Genomic DNA, 18,738 nt, shown 5'->3' with positions numbered 1-18,738 from the left:
AAAAGGTCAATTTTTGCTTTATTTTGAATGGGTGTTATTAGAATATATTGGGTACATCTTAAGGAGCTTGAATTTAAGTTTTGGGATGATTTGGTGGAGTTTTGAGGTGGTTTGAATTGAAAAATTTGACGTAGAAGATGAACATGAAAAAAATGATAGGTGTATCATATTTGTATCAAATGTGTATCACATGTATATCTATGTATACATGAGTGCGAGATACTACATGTATCACAGAAGAATTTTTTGAACTCGGTTTTAACTACGAATTTGATATCAAATCAGTCCAAATCACCTCCAATGTTCCTCAAATTCTATATATCGACTCATCTATATGTTCTCAATGAATCTCACTTATAAAAAGGTCATTTTCTGCTTAGATTTTTGGAATCTTGTACACACACACACACACACACACACACACACATATATATATATATATATTTGTATTTCAGCACTTTATTTGCTATGAAATTTCCTTTCGTCTTGTATCTAATGTTGCTAATCACGCTTGAAAATATGGAAGCAGATCCTTGTGTGTGATTCTTAGAGAAAAAGAACCTTATTTCTTTGGGTTTTTAATTTTTATATATACTTGGTTAGTTTTGGTAAGTCTATAATTAATGGCTAGAGATTGACAAGTTGAGACATTTTTGAGACATTTCTGTAAGATTCCCTTAATTCTTCTATTACTTTTGGCCCTTTTCTTCACAAAAGGCCCAGTCCAGTCCAAGGGACAACTCTGCCAGAGCTTCCTTCACTCGCAGTGCCCTCATTCCCGCCAAGTTTACTTCTCCACAAATTTCTCTCCCAAATTCTCTTTGTAAAAATTCCATCAAAAATGGGTGTTGAAAATCCAGTAGAGCAAGCTAAGGTTCTGCTTAGAACCAGACTCTGCAATCCTAATTTCATCTTCACCATTTTCTCTGATTCCCCAGATAGCAATTACAGGTAAAAAAAAGTTCCCACATTTATTCTCAATTTTCAAGATTTTCCACTCCAAATTGAATATATTTTTCGTTATTTTTTGGTCTTTCAAGAATTTATTGAATACCCTTTATATGTAATTGCATTTAGCTCTTCACCTTTTTCTTTGTTTCCCCAAATAACGATTCAGGAACAAAAAAGCTCCCATTGTTATTCTCATTTTTTGCTAGATTTTTCACTACAGACTGAACATTATTTCATATTCTTGAAATCTGAAATGGACAAAGTAGTTTCTTAAGAATTTATTGAAGACCCTTTATGAGTAATTGCGTTTAGCTCCTCTTTCTTTCAGCAAATTGAAGTGTATAATGACAAGTTCGGTAAAAAAGCTCCCATTTTTATTTTCATTTTTCTGGATTTTTACAGTCCATATTAAATAATTATTTCATTTTTTTGGATTTTCAAGAATTTGTTGAAGACTCTTTATTTGTAATTGCGTTTAGCTCTTATTTGTTTCAGCAAATTGAAGTATATAATGTCAAGTTCAGTAACTGACGCATGTAACAACTCAGTTCTACTTCTTGGCCCTCCTGGCTGTGGAAAAGTTCCGATCAGTAGACTTTTTAATTCTTTGGTTGATCTTTTGTAAAAAGTGCTGAGAAATTTGATAAAAATGTAAACTTGATTTGATAATTAATTTTTAAAAATTATTATTCATGTCAGATTTTGGAGCTGTTATCAAGGATTTGCTGCAAGAATATCCCGATATGATCTGTATGGTATTGATTTAGTTTAATTAGTTATCTTTATTATATCTTCAACTTTTCGATTTTGCATTCTTTTGTGAAAATGTGACATACTTCTATAGGAAAATAAATCTCACTAGACTTATGGTTTGATTGTAATTAATCGCTATCTTGATTACAGATTAAACTGAATGGACTCTTGCACAGTGACGACAACTGTGCTTTGAAGGTGCGTATACAAATTCCCTTTTTTTAGCTAATTGTTTTTTGGTACAGGTTGGATTTCTGCTCAATATAAGTTGTATAACAAATTTAAAATAGGAAATATGATCAGTGAGGATTCATATAGTTGACCCCAACTTGTTTGGGGCTGAGGGGTATAGTAGTAGTAGTGTAGTAGTTATTGTTGTTATAGAAAAAAGAGTCTTGTTTATGTTGTAGTGTTACAAAGCACAAGCTTGAACAAAATAAATGCAGGTAGGACTTGACGAGCTATGGCAGGTCGAGAAGGGAAATGTTGGTTCAACGGACTACACCTAGAAGTCCAACTTAGAGGATAGAATTGTTACTAAGAAAGGAAATGTAGTTCTTTGTTCATTGATCTGATTAGAATATACAAGGCTATTAATGGACAAATTGGATGTTAATCTTAAGAGCTGACATATGTGCAAATGCAGCTAAAACTCCTACTGACTTTTCTGGACTTCAAATAACTAATCTAACTGTTTATTCACTCTAAGAGGTGTTGTAACTAACTTCTAACTTAGCTTCTTCCAGCTACATTCTGATTTCTAAATCATGTTAAGTTTGTAGCTCATGTTCATACTCTCATCTACTTTCATGCCTTGTTCTAAACCAACCTTCAACTCATATGTCCTTTGAGTTTATAGCCAATTTTTACCTGTATCAGTTCCTTCCCCTTGAGATCACCCTTGTTAAGGTGAAATATGGACTAGAAGTTCTAACTCCTCCAGGATCAAAGGGAACTCCAAGAAATTATTCAAGCTCAGCAAGCTAGCCTCCTTTCACCCAATAGCAGGGAACACCAGAACATCACTTGTCTGTTTGATCTGAAGCTTTTCTCCCAATACATTAGCATACTGCATTTTGACTCAACTCGTCAGGCGCAGTTACATTGTGAACAAAGATGGTATTAAAATTTAAGGAGTCTTGGTTGATCGTATTATTCCCTCCTTCATAACGATAGTATCGTGTACCAAGAGTAAGACTATGGAGATCTTTTTTCACTCCTTAGGAGCAGTAGCCGTACTCCATTGGCAGCAATTGGTAATTTTGTGTTTGAAACTAAACCATCAAAGTAATCTAAATCAAAAAAAAAAAAGAGGAAGAGAGTTCCAAATCACTCCAATTTCTTTTTTAACATTTTTTTAAAAAAGTGCACATTTACCTATTTTTTTTTGATGAAGTAAGATGTTTCATTGAATGCATCAAGAATATGTCATAAAATTACAAAGTGTGAGTCCTTGGCTAACTCTATAAAGACAAAAAAACCTATAAGACATGAGTTAGCCATGACCAGAATCAAAAGAGGCATTATGCCATGCTAAGGGAGCTAATAAAATCTAAAAGGGAAATGACATCTTTTACAGGGGAAAGGTAGCTCCAACTAAACAAATTCACTAGACATTTAGACTTCAAACGACTGGTGGAAGTTCAGATGCCTTCAAAACATCTGGAATTCCTTTCTGTCCATATACTCCAGCAGATACAAGCTGGGATCATTTGCCAGGTTTTTTTGATGGATTTCTCAACTTTCCAGGAGCACCAGCCTTCAAATGCATCTCTGATGTCCATAGGTATTACCCAACTGAGTCCATAAACTGCTAAGAACATGTTCCAGATGTCACCGGCCACTGGACAGTGCAAAAAGAGGTAATTTACTGATTCAGTATTGTTGTAGCACACGTAACATCTATTGGCCAGTTGGATGCTCCTTCCGCATAGATTGTCCTGTGTCAGTGTAGCATTCCTGAGGGCAATCCAGGAGAAACAAATAACTTTAGTGGGTAGTTTTCATCTCCAAATGTGTTTCCATGGCCAATTGTCAATCATTCCATCAGGTGCACACAATTTGTTGCACCCTGCCTTCGCTGTGTATATACCCTTACTGGAGTTGCCCCATCTTAGCCTGTCTGTAGTTTGAGTGTCTATGGAAGAACCTTCAATGATTCTGAAGAGATCAAAGAGTTCCTCTAGTTCCCAGTCCTGCAGGTTCCTTCTGAAGAGTGGTTCCCATAAGTTCCCTGTTCTATTTTGTGCAATTGATGAGTCAGGATCCAAGGCTATCTGGAAAATGCCTGAGTGTGTGTCTTTTATAGGTTGGGGCAGGATCCACCTATCCTTCCAGAATTTAACAAATCTGCCATCCCCTATTTTGAAGTTTACCTCTTGAAAGAATTCCTGTTTTAAGCTGTTGATATACTTCCAGGGCCCAACTCCATGTGGAGCTCTGCTTTGTTTTGTGCTCCAGTTGTCCAACTTCCCATACTTAGCTGTCACCACCTTCTTCCATATGCAAGAATTTTCTTGAGCATACCTCCACCACCACTTCAATAAAAGGCTCCTATTGTGCTTTTGGAGATCCCTAACTCCTAGACCACCTTGGTGCTTAGGCATGATTACTCTGGACCACTTAACCAAATAAAACTTGTGATCTTCACTATTGCCCTCCCATAGGAATGATCTTCTGGCTTTGTCAAGCTGTTTTTTGACTTTGCTTGGCATAAAGAAGAGGTACATGATATAAGTAGGAATGCTGTCCATGACACTTTTAATCATCATTAATCTGCCCCCCATTGATAAATACTGCATTTTCCAAGAAGCCAGTCTTTTTTCTACCTTTTCAATGACTCTATTCCAAACTTCAATTGTTTTATGCTTTGCTCCTAACGGAAGCCCTAGGTAAGATGTTGGGAAAGACCCAATGCTACAGCACATTATCCCAGCCAGTTCCTCTAAGTTAGTCACCTCATTCACTGAGTATATCACACTTTTTGCCATGTTGATGTGTAACCCTGAGATAACTTCAAAAATTAGGAGAGTCAAGTTGAGGTACTGGACTTGAAGCTTGTCAGCCCCACAGAAAATTAGAGTGTCATTTGCATACAACAAATGGGAGACTGAAACTGATAGGCCTGAGTTAAAGCCCACCTTGAACCCTTCAATCCAATGCTCTTGGTTAGCCTTGTCAAACATTCTGCTCAATCCTTCCATAGCTAAGATGAAAAGGAAGGGAGACAAGGGGTCTGCTTGCCTTATTCCTTTCTGAGGGGAAAAGAAACCTACTGGAGATTTGTTTATTAGGATAGAGTATTTAACAGTGGTAAGGCTAAATTTGATCCATCTAATCCATCTATCTCCAAACCCCATTTCTTTCAGTAAGTTCAGTAGGTAAGACCAGCTGACCTTATCAAAAGCTTTCTCTACATCTAGCTTGCAAAGGATTCCTGGGTTCCCTCTCTTTAATCTTTCATCCAATAGTTCATTTGCTACAAGGGAAGCATCAGTGATTTGCCTGTTTTTCAAGAATGCATTTTGCTCCTCAGAAACCAGCTTTCCTATCACAGTCTTCAATCTTTTTGCTAAGAGTTTGGCTATTATCTTATACACACTCCCAATGAGACTTATGGGTCTGGAGTCTCTGAGTTCTATTGCACCTTTCTTTTTGGGAATTAGAGTGATGAAGGATGCATTACATGACCTTACCATGTAACAATGCTGGTGGAAGTGATTAAGATCCCCCATTAAGTCTAATTTGATAATCTCCCATGAATGCTGGAAAAAAGCCATTGTGAAACCATCGGGACCTGGGCTTTTGTCAGGAGCTCAGGAATTAATTGCTGCCTTCACTTCATCTTCTTCAAATGATCTTTCCAGCCATGTCTTCTCCTCTCTATTGAGTGTAGCTAAGTTTTCAAACTTAACACTAGGTCTCCATGGTTCACTTTTAGAGTAGAGATCTTGATAGAAATTCAAGATTTCAGCCTTAATTTCCTCACTATCTTCACATATGTCTTCCCCTATCATCAGCTTGTCTATACAGTTAGATCTCCTGTTAGAGTTTTCCATTTTCTGGAAGAATTTGGTATTCCTATCTCCTTCTTTGAGCCATAGGCATTTGGACTTTTGCCTCCAAGAGATCTCTTCAGCCTTTGCCATCTGTTGCAATTCCATTTTCATGAGCATTGACTTCTCTTTTTCTTCTTGAGTCATCAATCTGCCTTCAGTTGCAGATTCTAGAAGAGCTAAGTCTTCTAGAGTCTTAGTCTTCCTTGCTTCCAACTGGCCAAAGAATCCTTATTCCAGCTTGTTATGTCCTTTTTTAGACATTTAAGCTTCTGCAAAAGGATGAAGTCTGGGCTGCCATCGACTGAGTATCCAAGCCGCCATTCCTTGACTTTGTCTAAGAAACCATCAGCCTGAACCCACATATTTTCAAACTTAAAATATGATGGGTTGGCTGCCCAATCTCCACATTCCAAAAGTAAAGGCCTGTGATCAGAGACAACTTTGGGAAGGGCTAGTTGCTTGATTGCATTGAAGCTGTCATTCCATTCTGGGGAGATGAGGAACCTGTCTATTCTGGATGCCTGTAGTGAGCCTTCACCTCTAAACCAAGTATATTGGGCCCCCTGAAGAGGCAGGTCTATGATTCCTAATTCTTGGATGATATCAGAGAAGGATTTCATGGCCCTAGATCTTCTTATGCAATTATATCTTTCACTCTCATATCTACAGACGTTGAAATCACCCCTATGACCCATTGCTCGTTCCATATTCCCCTGATTGCTGCTAGTTCTTGCCAAAAGATCTCCCTATCTGAGTTGTTGTGAGCCCATAGACCCCTGTGAAGCACCATCTAAAGTCCTCCAAAGCACTTTCAAACATACATGTAATTGTATGATGGCCTTGGTGTATCTCTCTGTTCAGCCATACCCTTTTATCCCACAAAACTATGATGCCCCCTTTTCTGCCTGTTGATTTTAAAACTGCCCAATCAACCCATCTATTACCCCAAACTTGTCTAATCCATTGTATTGACCACTCTTCAATTTTTGTTTCCTGAAGACACACTATATCCACTCTCCATTTATGAATCAGTGACTTAATTGTGCTCCCCTTTTCTGCCTCGTTAAGGCCCCTAACATTCCAGGTTAATATTTTGATTTTTATCCAGAGAAGGCTTTGTATTGCCTGTCCCTTTCCCCAGCCTTCCTTCCTTCGTAATTAATGCCCCATCGTAGTCTTTCCAACTCTAGAGACTGCTTTCTCTTCCCTTTTGAAATGGTCTTGATTGCAGATTTTTGTTTTTGGATTTGTTCTTGTCTTTTGTGCTCCATTCTTAGAATCATACCGAAAATTTCATGTTCGAAACTTGCCACATTAACCCCAAAGACCTTGCATGCTTTTAACAACACTGATTTGGTCCATCTTGAAGTTTCAATTATTGCTGGAGTTCCCAATTCTCGAGAGTTTGGTTGGTCCATACCATGCCAAGGGAGAGGCAGAGTCTCAGAAGAAGAGAGATCTGCTTCAGAGCTACTTACCACTCCAAAAGAGTTAATCGATGGAGATCTTGGTATTATCTGATTCATAGGCTCAGCTTCATCATCAGCTTCAGAGTGGGACTCGCATGCAAAGATTTCTGGCCTGAGCTTTGAACGTTGGACATCTTCTGCCGCTTCAATTTCAGCATAAAGGGGGTCAAATCTGTTTGTGAATGGTATTGGGTTATTACGACTTGAGCAAGGGTCAAGAAGAGACCCAACATGCTTCCAGATTTTCCTATTGGGTCTATGGAAATTTGTGATTTTTGACTTTGGGCCTTTTGGGCCTTTTGAGTAGTAAGAGTGGTCCAAATTTCGACCCCACCTCCTACTCCTCTCATCACCTTTTTTATTGGGCTGGGTTAGTGGAATCCTACGTGGCAGGTTTCCCACTTTGGCACGTGACTCATTAAATGAGTTTGAATTAAAGTAACCTTGTTGTCTGTGCCCTATTCTTTTATCCACCGGTCCCTCCCCTGCCAGTTTGGAGAAGCTCGAAGACTCCACCACCAGCAGCTCCTTCTTCCGATCTTCCACCGGCTTCCTCCCCATCTCCACCTTCGGTCCTTTTTGCCTTTCTTTCACCCCATTAGACCTTTCTTCTTCTGTAATAAGCTTGATTATTTGGTCCTCTCTAATTGAGATTTTGTATTTCATGTTATCAACCCCCAGAATCAGCTCTTTTGGGTGGTTGACTTCCTTCCCTCGGACGCAAATACGAGCCTAGAGAAGATTAGATCTGTGCTTTGTATCCTCATCAATTCCGATGAAGCCACCACACTGGTCACCGATAAAGCGGAAATTATTCATTGTCCATCCATACAAAGGGACCCCAAATGCTTTTAACCAGTTTTGATTAGCTTCCTCGCACGCCGGCTTTGAACCCGCTTCTGGAGACCACCACTCAAGAGACATGCGTCTTCCATTCCAAAACCATTCACCGGCCTTTACTCTAGCCGCCTCTTGCCTAGAAGGGAGTTCGAACAGAAATTGGTTATGAGCTAGAGGGGTGATTCTCGGGCCCACTGTCACCTGCCACCTTTTGGTGAACCACTGTTGTATGACTTCCGGATTAGGGTTGGAATGAAAGGAATCGTTGAAGCTTCCTGTCAAGCATTTATCCAGAAATTTGGAATTCTCTGTATAGGATTCTCCTTCTTTTTGTAGAGATGGTCTTTTGGGTATTTCAGCAGCAGCCAAGAAGGATCTCCCCCCTAAGTCAGTAGTTTCCTTGAATTTTTAATTTGAAGCTTCCCACAAGAATTGTAATATTTTCCCTGCAATGTCCCCCCATCCCCTGTTGTAAGAAACTTCAGGAATAATGATAGCTTTTTTCCTTTCCCCTGCCCATGCTTCAATTCTGATGTATCTCCCATGGATGTTGTAATTTTGATAAACTCTATAAGTGTATGCTTGGATCTTCCTCCCCCATCTTCTATACAGATTTCCTTGGCCTCGTGAAGCTTGCTGCATTTGTTCGCATACCCATCTTAAATTGTTTTCGTCTATTTTAATCTGGCTGGAAAATCTATGGCCCCTTTCGATCCACACATACAACCTGTCAATCCCTTCACAATCTTCTAGAATTTCGAAAGACTTGTTACCAGCTATGAAAAAGGATTTCCTTCCCATTGGACAAATAAAATTAAGTTACCGACGGAAATGGCCATCGGAAAAGTTAGGAGTGAGAGAGTGTAGTTGGCACATTTCCCAAGTCAGAGCTTTTTTCACTGGCTACTTGTACTGCACTTGACTGTTTTTACTATTATGCTTGTTGTACTGTCTTTACTTCATATGTCATTGTGCATGTATATATAAAGCATAATGGAGATCAGAATTATTTTTATTGTGGAATGGAGATATGGGAACAATAAAATTTCTTGATTTCTCAATTACAAACAGAAGACTATATTGCAGCAGAATGCAGTTTGCTGAGTTTGTTAGAGAATTACCAGGAAGGTTTCCATAGAAAGAGTCAACTATTAAGTAAAGAGAAACCATTATCAGTTAAAAGTTTCGTGCTTAAATTGATACTAAATTTGTGTCCCTCACAAATTGATAGCTAAAAACTGATTGAGCAAGAGTTAGTTCAAATGGAATATGTTGGGTATCATAGAAAAATTCTCTTTATTTTTTTAAAATGTCGAAATATTCAAATATGAAGTGCGCAAGTAATATCAGGGATTCACCTGCATCTTCTTCTACTTCTAGCTTAACTGCTTTATCTTCCTAAATCTTTAACCCCTTTGAACAAAGTGTTACATCTTTGTCCTTGTTATATTTGTCCGTAATGTTGTTGTTGATATTATTTCATCTTGTAGGAGATTGCAAGGCAATTATGTATAGAGCATCACTTGATGTTCTCAAAAATGGTACTGTCCATTCCGGTTATGATATCCGTTTTATATTTTAACCAAAGGCATCAACCAGTCATCGTGTTTTCCTTTAACAGGCATCATTTGATGATAACTCCCAGTTTGTATTATCCATGTTAATGTGAGCCTATATGGCTTGTATTTTCCTTCTTTGCTTTACTGCCAAAAGAGAATAGGCTCTTTTCAAAGTGCCTGAGAATGTTGAAATTAGATTCTTTTCCTTTTGAAAATGAATGTTCAAGTTAGTTAATCTTCAAAGATAACATGTACTTGTTTTTTCTTCTCCTGCCGGATTTGCTCATTCTACTGTAATATTTCATCAGGGTGCAGGTTGGCACATCTTCTCCTGCTGGATTTGACCTTTTTACACAGGTAAGATTCTCATATAGTGAAGAAAAATATGAGAAAATATGTTGAGTTTTCAAGGACGGATGTCTCTGGAATTTGCAGGGTAAACAACGATTACTCTATAGCTTGCTAGATGCAATGCAGTCTGTTACGTCGCAAGCTGTTGTCATTGGTGTGAGTTGCAGATTGGTATGTTCCTTAGTTTTAGCATTATTATTTTTTGTTGCATGTTCTATTTCTCTATGAACCATACATTCCTCAACATCATTATGTCCAGATGTTTTTGTTTTTTTGGGACTTAAAAATCAAATGTGCATGCTCAACAACAACAACAACAACTACCCAGTAAAATCCCACAAAGTGGGGTCTGAGGAGGGTAATGTGTGCGCAGACCTTACCCCTACCCAATAGGGCAGAGAGGCTGTTTCCGGTATACCCTCGGCTCAGAAAGACGGAAATAAAAAGGACAAAAAAAGACAATGTATTAGTAACTCCAGTAGAAATCGTAATAGTAACAGAAGCACAACAACCAAAAGAAAAATGACATGCGATAACAATAACCAGTAACTAAGGCCCGGGCTAAGATAAACAACAAGTTACTAATAAATAGTGCGGATTCAACATAAATTGCAAGCCATCTAAGATCAACCCTAATCCAACCCCGCCTCACCCCCGGTATGAAGTAAGGAAAGCTCAACTACCCCCTAACATATGACCCTAATGCTTGACCTCCAGACCTTCCTATCAAGGGCCATGTCCTCAAAAATCTGCAGTCGAACCATGTCCTGCCTGATCACCTCTCCCCAATACTTCTTAGGCCTCCCTCTACCTCTTCTCGTACCCACCACGGCCAACCGCTCACACCTCCTCACCGGAGCATCAAGGCTTCTCCTGCGCACGTTCCCGAACCATCTGAGCCTCGCTTCCCGCATCTTGTCATCCACAGGGGCCACACCCACCTTCTTCCGAATATCGTCATTCCTAATCTTGTCTATCCTAGTGTGCCCGCACATCCACCTCAGCATCCTCATCTCTGTTACCTTCATCCTCTGGATATGGGAGTTCTTAACCGGCCAACACTCTGCCCCATACAATATGGCCGTTCTAACCACAACTCTATAAAACTTACCTTTGAGTATCGGTGGCACTTTCTTGTCACACAAGACTCCAGATGCAAGCCTCCATTTTGTCCAGCCCGCTCCTATACGGTGAGTGACGTCCTCGTCGATCTCTCCGTCCCCCTGAATCATCGACCCAAGATACTTGAAGCTATCTCTCTTGGGGATGACCTGAGATCCAAGCCTCACGTCCCTGCCTACTTCCGTCGACTCAGCACTAAACTTGCACTCCAGGTACTCTATCTTAGACCTGCTCAATTTGAAACCCTTAGACTCGAGGGTCTGCCTCCAAAACTCTAACCGCTAATTAACACCGACCCTCGTCTCATCAATTAGAACTATGTCATCAGCAAATAACATACACCATGGCACATCCCCTTAAATATGGTGTGTCAATGCATCCATCACCAAGGCAAATAAGAACGGGCTAAGCGCAGAGCCTTGGTGTAATTCCATAACAACCGGGAAATGCTCCGAGTCGCCTCCCACGGTCCTAACCTTAATCTTAGCTCCATCATACATGTCCTTGATCGCTCTTATGTAGGCCACCGGCACGCCCTTTGCCTCGAGACATCTCCGTAGCACCTCCTTAGGGACCTTGTCATACGCTTTCTCCAAGTCAATAAATACCATGTGCAAATCCTTCTTCTTATCCCTGTACTGTTCCACCAACCTCCTAATAAGGTGGATAGCTTCCGTAGTGGAACGACCCGGCATGAACCCAAACTGATTGTCGGATACAGACGTCGTCTTCCTCACCCTCACATCCACCACCCTCTCCCAGACTTTCATGGTATGGCTAAGTAACTTGATACCCCTATAATTGTTACAACACTGGATATCTCCTTTGTTCTTGTACAACGGTACCACTGAACTCGACCTCCACTCCTCTGGCATCCTCTTCGTCCTAAAAATTACATTGAACAACCAAGTCAGCCACTCCAATCCTGCTCTACCCACGCACTTCTAAAACTCAACCGGAATTTCATCTGGCCCAGTCGCTCTACCCCTACTCGTCTTACGCAAAGCCCCCACGACCTCCTCCACCTTAATGCGCCTGCAATACCTAAAATCTCGTAGACTCTCCGAATGCCCCAAGTCCCCTAGCGCTATATCCCGGTTCCCCTCCTCGTTTAGAAGGCCTGAGAAGTACGTCTGCCATCTCTGCTTAATCTGGGACTCTCCCGTCAATACTCTACCATCCTCGTCTTTGATGCACCTTACTTGGTCCAGATCCCGAGCCTTCCTCTCCCTCGTTTTAGCCAGCCGAAACAACTTCCTATCCCCGCCTTTCTCCCCCAATTCCTCGTATAGGCGGCCAAACGCTGCATTCTTAGCCTCCGTGACCGCCAGCTTTGCCTCCTTCCTAGCCACCTTGTACCTCTCTCTATTCGCTCTCCTCTCCTCCTCGCTTGTGCTCCCCGCCAACTTTGCGTACGCTACCTTCTTCGCCTCCACTTTACCTTGGACCACGTCATTCCACCACCAGTCGCCTTGGTGCCTTCCAGAAAATCCCTTTGATATCCCAAGCACCTAGCACATAGTGCTCGCGTCTCCACTACTCCTCCAAGCTCCCATAGCGGATAACCTCTCATCCAACTCTTGGGCTTTATCCTGGGTTAAAGATCCCCATCTAATCCTCGGTCGGCCACGAGCATACCTCTTCATCGCAACGCCGACGTCCAACGCTAAGAGCCTGTGCTGAGTCGCGAGGGTCTCTCCCGGGATAACCTTGCAATCCTTGCACAATCCTCTATCACACCTTCTGAGGAGAAGGTAATCAATCTGAGTCTTCACCGCCGAACTTTCGAAAGTAATCAATGTGCATGCTCGTTTTCATTTTTTCTTTTTTCCTTTTTTTTTGAAAATATTGAGTATCTTGTTTTGAGTTGCTGATGAACAAGATCAAATTTGATTGAAACAGTTGCCTTGTCATTAATGCACATTTGAGTCATTTAATACATATAGCTACCATAGGAGAACTTTTTGAAGTAATGAGTAAATTAAGAGTGGTGAAACTTGTGTTGTGCAGGATGCCGATCAACTCTTAGAGAAGAGAGTAAGGTCTCATTTCTCACATAGAAAGCTGTTGTTTCTACCCCCTTCGCAGGAAGACTTGCGAAAGTAACTTCTCATTGCATACCTTGGTTTCTGATTTCTTGCCTGCAAGAAATTTTATCAATACTGACAATCTGTATATCAGAATTTTGCAGCACGCTTTGCTACTGCCAACAGAGTCAGAACTTCCTCCTCAATATGTAGCTGCTTATAACACAAAGCTTCTTGTATCCTTTTCACTCGTTACTCTTTTCATTGTCAAGGAATGAATTAAAGTTAAATGATACCATGATACCAGAGAGAGAGAGAGAGAGAGAGAGAGAGAGAGAGAGAGAGAGAGAGAGAGAGAGAGAGAGAGAGAGAGAGAGAGAGAGAAGCTCAGAAATGCTCAGCTAAGTATAGGGTATCTTTTAGAACAGTGGTAACAACAAATTTGGGCTAAGCCTAAATGAGATGCTCCAAATACTTGTCCTCTTGTAAGCCAAGGTTTAAAATAGTTTGTTTCCTTTTGGAAACCCCTTTTTTAGATTAGACATAAAAACAAGAATCAAATTTGCTATAATTTGACGAATTGTGATCAGTTTTTTGCTAGCAGATATTAAATTATCCTTAATATTTATTAGAATACTTTGTCGGATGATGAATTCAAAGACATCATTACATCATTATGCGATTCTGATTCAACTTTGAACCATCTATTGAGATTTTTGTAAGTCTACCTATCGTTGAACTACCTATTTGCTGCATTCACAGTGTTGTATCAAATATCTGTTCTTTTAATGAAAACTCATTGTATGGTAATTTTCATTAGGTTTGCTGTTGTGTGCCATATGGATAAAAAATCTGGATTTTTATCACTTGATAACTTTAAAACAGCACTCTCAAGTATTCAACGGCCAAGTTGGAAGCCTTGAAAGGTATGTCATTATGCATTCTGTGTTGAGTGTTGACTAGCTTCTTCTGGAAAGTTTAGGGATAGAGCTAAAATAGTTCGGACTCCTCACCTTCTTTTTCACATCACTTCCTCTTAAATTTCCTTCGACACTCGACCTCTTCAGCTATTCCCATACTCTAGACACAATAGTCTCCTCTTATATATAGACTAAATATATAACAGAGTTATTTTTGTCGCACTTCGTCCTTCTTTTCATTTATTATATATATTTTTTTTAAAATTCGACCTATTTATATATGATACGAGTCATTCGCAAACCATTTGTATATCGAGTGAGTCACCCGTAAACCATTTTAAAATATGAATATCCTCCACCGCTAGGACACCACCAAGACGAATCAAACTGAAAACAGCGTGATTATCAATTTGTTGATGCAGATTGCTCCATTTTAGAGCTATATATTCTTGTTTGCTTGAGGAGGTTGGAAGTCAAAGAGCAAGAGACGACCAACTTCAATTCAGTTGTCACGACCCAAACCGGATGGGCCGCGACGAGCACCCGGTGCCTTACTCAACCGAGTACCAACATAACATATCTTTCTTATCATACTATCATGGTAAATGAGCTAGAAAACTCGTCATGAGATAACAAAAATGAAACATATGGGAATACTCAACATCTGACGACCCACCATGATATGCAAACTTATACATGTGACATACGGGCCTATAAGGCCGACATGGTCATTTGTAAACTCAAAACATAAGCCGAAAAGGCCATACAAGTATCCATACACCTGATATCTGTCTACAAGCCTCTAAGAGTACCTAATATCATAAAGGTCGGGACAGGGCCCCGCCATACCAATCAATACATATCCAAAGCATACTGACCAAATAGGCAACTCCGGAGCAAGTAGAGTACACCAACATCTTCGCTGAGCTGATAGCCTACTAGGAGGAATGTCAACCCGTCTATCGGGACCCGCGGGCATGAAATGCAGCGTCCCCAGACAAAAGGGACATCAGTACGAATAAAGTACCGAGTATGTAAGGCAGGAAAGCATAAATAAGAACAGTAATGTAAAGAGAGATAGAGGAGATACAACCTGTAACATCTGAGTGCCTCTGGGGGCTACTGACATGAAATGCATAATACATATATATACATAAACTTTTAAAAACATACGCCTCTGTGGGCATCATCATCATCATATCATACCCGACCTCAAAGAGGACTCGGTAAAAACGTACCCGGCCACGTGGAGCTCGGTAAACCTAACAGATCAGTGGTTGCACAATAGGTGCCATACCCGGCCGACTATAGCGCGGCTCGTAGAGTAAAATAGATACATATATAATGCATGCTAGACTCATGAAGTCACGTTCTAAACCCTTTGGAGTGACATAAGGTCATTGCACCATCGATTAATATTATGGACATCATACCATCAATATGAACTTCACTAGGACTTAAGGATCATATACACTTTCTTGGAATAACTTTGTAAGGAAAGAATAACATGGACAACCTTAGTTGCTAGGAGTAGATTCATTATGAAATAGCGTATCGTTTATGTTCGTTTCACTTTAGATCATGCCAAAAGAATGAAGGAAGAGCCTTAACATACCTTGTATATTCTTCCCAACCTCAAGCTATGCAATTTCACGGCTCTTTAGTCTACAATAAGAGAAATGACACTCTCGTTATCGTTTAAGCGTCGTAACTATTATGTATCAACCACAATCTATTTTACAATGAAATGGACAGCACCTCCCCTATATATATGACTTCACACTAGTCAAAACAATCACAAACAGCGCAACATACCCCTATCACTTCATACAAACACGACAACCATAATAGTGTCAAACAATCCGAAAATGTTACGATGAACGACCAACAAACAACCTTGCCATTATGTGGTGTTTCTCCACACCCTTCCTCCTCTCAACTCCATAAAAACAGTAGTAAAAGAGAAAACCCAATACCAACACGAAACAGCCCAAAAACAATCCCACAAGTTCATCAACTCAAACATAATTTTTTCGGTTTACTTAAACACGTTTCGACTTGTCTTTTCTTTCAAATTGAGAAATACAACCAAACGTACATCATTACACCTATTATACAATAAACCAGCCATGAATTTAACTTAAAAATAAAATCAAAACCAGCCAACCATTGCACAAGATCAAACAACATACCATTCTTCCGAAACTAGCTAGGTCTATTCTTTACGATCGAGTTACAACTCGCAAACGCATAGATAATGGAAGGAGAAGCATAAACTTACATTGTACCGAGTATCACCCACGAAACCTGGTCCTTTTTCATCAAAAATAAGTTCCTCACAAGAAGGAGAAAGAGAAACTAGCATGCTGTCCGGACTTTTCAGCACTAGAATCGCGTCGTAACACCCGGAATACCCTAGGGTTTGTGTGGGATTTTGGGGGAGGAGTTGCAGGGGTTCAATTAGGTTTTCTTGGTCTGAAATACAGGTGAAATAACTCAGTTTTTATTCCCTTAAAAGACCCCTCTTGGCCGACTTTGGGGCTTTCAATTAAGTCCTCTCATTTTGGCAAGTAGGTGATGCACCTACTTGTCACCTACCAGTCTGCGCTGTCTCGCAAAAATGCAAATATCTCTCTACTCCAATATCGTATCGATGAACGGTTTAATGCTTTAGAAACTAGACTCATAGATCTTCAATTTGATAGGTAGTTCATCCCCTAATTCCATGTATATTGGGAGAAAAACTCAGTTACATTTGACCTAATTTTCAGCACATTTATGAATGGAACTTGTGATGACCTTTTACCAACTTTTGTTCCACAACTCGCTTGACTTCAAAACATAACACCAACTATCGTACGACTAAAACAACTCATAATATAATCTCCTTATGTTAATAACCCTAGTATCACCCTAAAAGTACATGGTAAAATATTCCAACTTGTCGACTTTCAACGAAACTTATTTTCTTCAATTCGTTTAGCTTCTAAGCCTTTTAACCCTCTTGCTACTTGGTACTAATGATCTTATATATTTGTAACCTCCACGTTAACATGATCAACTAACTTTGTAAACTTTTAAAAGATGATTCCCTTTCTGAGCTTACATTAATTGACTTATGATGTATTCTTACGTACGAAAACACGGGGTGTAACATCATTCCCCCCTTTGGAACATTCGTCCTCGAATGTTGATTAATGCGCTTATGAGTCTCATAACCTGTAGCTCTTAAGAATTCTTTAATATTGTCCTTGACATCTAGGAAACTATTCTGTAAATAAATGCAAAGGCCAGGGTATTCCACCTTTAGGCTTCTTTCTCATACCATGACCTGTGGTCGGAATTTTCCAACATCGTAACATTTGCTACCTTATGTCATGTAGTATGTACGACTGTGTCATTGTATGAGTGCCTAGCGACTCGTCTTCCCTTTTTCCTCCATCTTTTAGCCAATCTCTAAGCCTCACTTTATGAACATATACAGAATTATGACAAGCTGTCCCTCTAGGCATCTATTGGTGTACTGATGTCTTTCGCTTGGTACTTTATTGAACTTAAGACTATTGCTATCTCTAATTTCATAGCCTTGTATATCTATCCTTATGGATTTACTACATCTAGGTAGGTTATACTATACCATAAAACTTACTTCGGTTTATTATTACCAAGGTTTGCTACCCAACTCCAGGTTACTCTTTCGCTGCTTATCCTATATGTATAAATCTAAGTCCTTTAGTGCTTCCTCATTATTATTCATCTTAAGAATAACAAACAAATCTCATCTTGTACTTTGGAACTTGTACCCATCTATTGTTTATTCACCTTAATGTTGAAATATAATCTATTACTGATAACTTGTAACCTCTTACGTAATGCACTATCACTAGGGCACATCTTATCGAGGAACATCTGAAGTGATTTTCCTGATCCACCTAGGGATAATACTATACTTCAATAACCATATTTCATTGCATCCCAATGATTCATCTTATGGGGGTATTCTAATCCCGTGCAATTAATAAAATCCCTTTCTCGTTAAATCGTTACTCAATCAAAGGCCTAAGCGTCATCCTCCTATCTATCACAATTACACCCTTATTCTACTACCAGGGCAGCATTCCATCTCTTCTAAATGCACCTAGTCTTAGACTCCTCTGTGTTCATTCAGGCTGTACCGAGCTTTTTATTACATATGGAAATCGTCAGCTCCCTTGTTTTGATGGGTTTAATCCCGAGGACATACATATTCTCGTCACCTTCTCACTCACCTTTTCATATCCTTACTCCTATCTACCTAAAACCTTGTTGCTTTACAATGCTTCACCTTAGGACCTACACCAATCTATTTATACTACTCGCAACCTTCCATTAATTTGCTAGCACCATAAATTACCTTTTGTGCCTTCTCAGTTGTCCTTAAATGTAAGCAATTACTTTTGCTGGTCGTTCTATCACTTGTTGCATGAATACTTCGCCTGTCTTTTTGCCCACGAATACTGTAATTTCCTGTACCTCATATGATCTCAAACATCCCCTTTGATTTTTTTTTCCATTCATTAGCCACGATAGGTTCCACTTTCTTATGGTAGTGTACACAATATTGTAGTGAGACTGTTGTTAACAAGATCATTTACTTGTTTAGCTCACTATGTCGTTAGGTACGGTAACCTTTCTTCCTTACTTTCCTA

The 18,738-nt window shown here is 39.7% G+C and overlaps 1 pseudogene; it reads left to right on the top strand.

The window, feature by feature from the left end:
* LOC109232520 overlaps positions 842-18,738 on the top strand; it is a 23,320-nt pseudogene continuing 5,423 nt past the window's right edge.

Source organism: Nicotiana attenuata, chromosome 1, assembly GCF_001879085.1.
Source record: "Nicotiana attenuata strain UT chromosome 1, NIATTr2, whole genome shotgun sequence".
Taxonomy (NCBI): Eukaryota; Viridiplantae; Streptophyta; class Magnoliopsida; order Solanales; family Solanaceae; genus Nicotiana; species Nicotiana attenuata.
Note: the sequence above shows the minus strand (reverse complement) of the source record. Positions and strands in the feature narration are given on the sequence as shown.